Source organism: Orycteropus afer, unplaced genomic scaffold, assembly GCF_000298275.1.
Source record: "Orycteropus afer afer isolate SDZICR_OR568_19922 unplaced genomic scaffold, OryAfe1.0 scaffold00276, whole genome shotgun sequence".
NCBI lineage: Eukaryota > Metazoa > Chordata > Mammalia > Tubulidentata > Orycteropodidae > Orycteropus > Orycteropus afer.
Genome location: NW_006921863.1, coordinates 623,309 through 628,675, shown reverse-complemented (window position 1 = coordinate 628,675; position 5,367 = coordinate 623,309).

Here is a 5,367-nt window from a genome sequence, read left to right as displayed (position 1 = left end):
AATATTATTTTAAAAAACTAATTAAATGTTCATCTGGTCTTTGATTACTTTCTGTGGATGACATTTGTGAAGATAATTAATTTTTCACTTTATAGGATAGATAACATTGCAAAAAGTACTGAATGCTATATTCAAAAGTTATGGCTTAAGGGGAAACTATCATAAAAATAAACAATATTATTAACTCTACAGGTGAAAATATTTTCTGTATTTAAATTTACACCTTACCAGACTTTCTATATATTTTTATTAGAAAGAAGTCATATTACTATTCCCAAATCAGTGTTAAAACAGAGGAAAAAAATATATATGCACATCTATTAATTTGCTCAATTGCAGTTTATTAAACACCAGTTAAGTAGGCCCAGTATTGCTGTTTGGTATGTATAAACATAGATTGTATGCTAATTTTTTGAATCCTCAGTGGATTCATGATGTGCATCACATGAATGTAAGCCATACTTTTAACATTTATTTTTTTAAATTCATGAAAATCTAAACATCCAAAAGAGTTCAAGCAAACTTCACTCATAGAAAACTCTCTTGAGTTACTAGTGCATTCATTATTCCTACCTGGATTGATATTATCTTCATCCTTTGACTTATGTACTCATTTTCAAAATATTCATTCAATGCATGCTTCCTTCAATCAGTTTATTGAATCCCTATTATGCATCAAATCCTGTTCTAGCACTGGAGTTACAGCACCAAACAAAACACACACCGGTCTCCACTTATATATGACATTGTGGTACAGTAAATCACTTGGTATGTCTTTTCTAGCCATAATGTTTGTAACTCCCACTGGATTACTGGGTGGAATAATGCAAACAAGGTGCATAGAACTCTGATGTTGATTGGTTAGTTTTGTCACTCTGAGAGGGCTAAAATGAGCACTTCTAGAGGAAGAGGGAGGATCTCAATGTCATTAAAAGAGAAAAGCTGGAGGTGAAGTGTAGTGTGTCCTTGGACCTGAGATCTCTGTACTGGATCTCCTTGGCAAAGATGCTCACTGGAAAGAGAGTCCTGGCAAAGAATTGGTCACAGTGAAACCAAATGGCACGAGACAGAGCAGTGGGCTTACCTGGCCCACAGAGAGAGACAGCTGAGTGCCCTTGGGCAGGAGACTTGCTGATGAAGTGAGGTGCACCTAGGCTTACCTACTGGCAGAGCTAAAAGAGCTTTATAACCCTTGCCCAAGAAGGGCATAGGCCAGGCTGAGAGGCCAAGGGCTGGAGAGGTGTATCTGATGGCACAGCTGAGGGGAGACTGTCCCAATCAAAGAATTTTATCCTAAGCACATTTCTGAACCTGAATTGTAGCCTGTTACTTCCCTAATAAACCTCATAAATGTGAGTATTGTCTGTGAGTTCTGTGTGGTCATTGTAATAAATGATCAAGCCCAGCAGAGAAGTAGTGAGTACAATGGGAAGGATGGTTGGTGTCAGAATTGGTAAGAGGCTGGAGGGTGGTGACATATTTGGCCTCATAGAAATAAGCCTTGGGCTGCTGATGGTGATTCAGTCTTCCTCTTGTGAAGTTAGAAGAGGTCAGAAGATGCTGCCTCCATGCCCTTTTGGCAAATATAGTCAGTTATGGAGTTGCAAATTACATAATTAATAAAGAAATTAAATTGAAATTGATTCTCTGGCTGGGTCAGCTTGCTCAGCACTAAGTGGAGAATGGTACTGAAGGTCAGAATACTTTACAATGATGGGCTATGAGTGAGCTGGAGATTATGAGTAAAGCATTTCTGTATTTATTAACCCAAATCTCTCCACCTCCTATCCTTTGCTTAAATCATTCCTCCCACAACTTTTTGAATATATGACTCCTTTGAATCATTGTATCTAAAGTAGTACTATCACCACTACTCATCCTCTACTCTGCCCCACCCAGACTCTCTCTCTCTATATATATTTTTTTTTCCCCAGAATCATGTTGTTATTGTTAAGTGCTGACAAGTCAGTTCCAATTCATAGCAATCCTATGTACAATAGAATGAAACACCATCCAGTCCTGTACCATCTTCATAATTCTTTCCGTGCTTGTGCCCATCTTTGCACCCACTCTGTCAATCCATCTTGTTGAGGGTCTTCTACTTTTTTGCTGGCCCTCTAGTTGTAGTGCTGGAATACAGAAAGTACCACAGACTGCTAAATGAACTACCAGATCTGTCCTGGAGGAAGTGTAACCTAAATGCTCCTTGGAAGCAAGAGTGGCCAGACTTTGTCTCATCTACTTTGGTCATGCTGTCAGAAAGGACTATTCCCTGGAGAAGGATGTCATGTTTGGTAAGTGGAGAGTTGACAAGAGAGGGGAAGGCCTTCAACAAGATGGATTGATACGATGGCTGAGACGATGGGCTCAAATATAGCAAGGATCATGGAGCTGGTGCAGTTTTGGGCGGTGTTTTGTTCTGCTGATCATAGTGTTTCTATGAGTTGGAAACAACTTGAAACTACCTAACAACACAGCAGTCCATGATACGTTCAATATTCTTTGCCAACAGCAGGATTCAAAAACATCAATTCTTCTGTAGTCTTCCTTATTTATTGTCCAGCTCTCACATGCATATGAAGCTATTGAAAATACCATGGCTTGGGTCAGGCATAAATGAGTCTTCAAAGTGAGATCCCTGGTCTTGTTATTTTTGTTAGGTGCTGTTTAGCTGTCTCCAACTCATAGTGACCCTATGCACAGCAGAACGAAACACTGCCTGGTCCTGCACCAGATCCCCTGCACCAGCTCCATGATCTTTGCTATACTTGAGCCCATTGCTGCAGTAACTGTGTCAATCCATCTCATTGAGAGCCTTCCCCTCTTTCATTGACCCTCCACCTTACCAAGCATGACATCCTTCTCCAGAGACTGGTCCCTTCTGACAACATGACCAAAGTAGATGAGACAGAGTCTGGCCATTCTTGCTTCTAAGAAGCATCCCAGCTACACTTCCTCCAGGGAAGATTTGTTAAATCTTTTAGCAATCCATGACACTTTCACCATTCTTCATCAGCACCACAATTCAAAAGAATCAACTGTTCTTCAATCTTCCTTATTCATTGTCCAGCTCTCAAATGCCTATGTGCTGATTGAAAATATCATAGCTTGTGTCAGGCACAACTTAGTCCTCAAGGAGACATCTTTGTTCTTCAGCACTTCAAATAGGTGCTATACATTGTCTGATGGATTGACTGTTGCTTCCATTGGTATTAATTGTAGAATCAAGCAATGTGAAGTCTTTGACAACTTCAATCTGTTCTCTGTTTATCGTGATGTTGCTTATTGGTCCAGTTGTGAGGATTTTTGTTTTCTTTACATTGGATATAATCCAGATGGTAGTCATCAATCTTCATCAGTAAGTGCTTCAAGTCATCTTTACTTTCAGCAAGCAAAGTTGTGTCATCAGCGTATCACAGGCTGTTACCGATTCTTCCTCCAATCCTGATGCCATGTTCTTCTTCATATAGTCCAGCTTCTTGGATTATTTGCTCAGCATATAGATTGAATAAGTATGGGGAAAGGATACAACTCTGATGCACGCCTTCTTGATTTAAAACCATGCAGTGTCTCCTTGTTCTGTTCAAACAACAGCCTTCTGGTCTATGTACAGGTTCCTCATGAGTACAATTAAGTATTCTTGAATTCCCATTCTTCTCAATGCTACCCATAATTTATTATGAACTACACAATCAAATGCTTTTGCATAGTCAATAAAACACAAGTAAACATCTTTCTGGTATTCTTTGCTTTGAGCCAAGATCCACCCAACATGAGAAATGATATCCCTTGTTCTTGTCCTTTTAAATATCCCCGCTTTTAAAAATTTTAAAGAGCAATCCATGATACTTTCACCATTCTTCATCAGCACCACAATTCAAAAGAATCAACTGTTCTTCAATCTTCCTTATTCATTGTCCAGCAGCAGATTTTCCCAATGTAATAGATTTTCCTTTACTGCCTGTTGTTCTGCAGACATTGGTTGTGGATACAAGTAAAATGAAATCCTTGGAACTTTGGTAGTTAAGCTTTTTGTGTCAACTTAGCTGGACTATAGTTTTTAGTGGTTTGGCACCTGTATATAGTTATTCCAGAGATTGTAATCATCTCCATGGTGGAATATGCTGTGAGCAGATAATTAGTAGCCTTCTGTGTGTGATCTGCTTCCAGTATATATGGAGAAAGAAGCTTTGAGGAAGGTCTTTAGCTTTCTGGCATGTTTGGATCCTGCATTTGGTCAATTCTTTATCTCCTTTTCCTGCACTTGAACCAGTGACCTGCCTTGTTTTCTGCTGATCTTGATGTAGTTCCTGGATTTGAACCAGTAGTCTGCCATGTTGCCTGCTGATATTGGAATTATGACATATTACCTGCTGATCTTGGTTTCATCAGCCTCAGTAGCCAATAGATGATTGAGTCAGAAGAAGCCTCCAGCTCCAGTGGGCCTGAAACAAGAGGCAGAGCTGAAGCCTAAGTTTGAGGATCCTTCACCCAGCCCCTAGAGCCAGCACTTTGAATTTGGACTTCTAGCCTCCTAAACTGTAAGAGAATAAATTCATGTTTGTTAAAGTCATTCATTTGTTGTATTTCTGTTATAGCAGTACTAGAGAACTGAGACAACTTCAATCTTTTCTCCATTTATCAAGAGGTTGCTTATTCATCTAGTTGTGGTGATTTTTGTTTTCTTTATGTTGAAGTATAATCCATACTGTAGGCTGTAGTCTTTGATCTTCATCGGTGTTTCAGTTCTTTATTTTCAGCAAGTATGGTTGTGTCACCTGCATATCACTGACAACATTGTGATTCAGGATAAATCTTGAAATATTCTTTTTGACTGTAACTGTGACACCATTCCTCTTCAATTTGTCATTCCTGGCATATGCTTGTCTGATTCAATATGGCCAAAGCCAGTTCATTTGTGCTCACTAATGCTTAGGATATCAGTCATTATGTGTTCCATTTCATTTTTGATCCTTCCAATTTTCCTAGATTCAGACTCCATACCTTTCATGTTTGTTATTAATGCAAGTCTGCAGCTGATTTCTTCTCCTTTTGAGTCGAGTCATATCAGCATGTCCAGAAAGCTTTACCCTATCCATGTCATTAAAACAGACTCTAGTCTGAGGTGGCAGCTCTTTCCTAGTCATATTTTGAGTCCTCCAACCTGAGGGATTCATCTTCTGGCACTATTTAGACAATGTTTGCCTGCTATGTATATAAGGTTTTCACTAGACTATTATTTTCTTTTTTTATAAGTAGATATGTCCATGTTCTTCTTCCTAGTCTGTTTAATCCGTCAGCTTCACTGAAACTTGCCTACCATGGGTGGCCCTACTTGTGTTTGCAATATCAGTGGTATAGCTTACA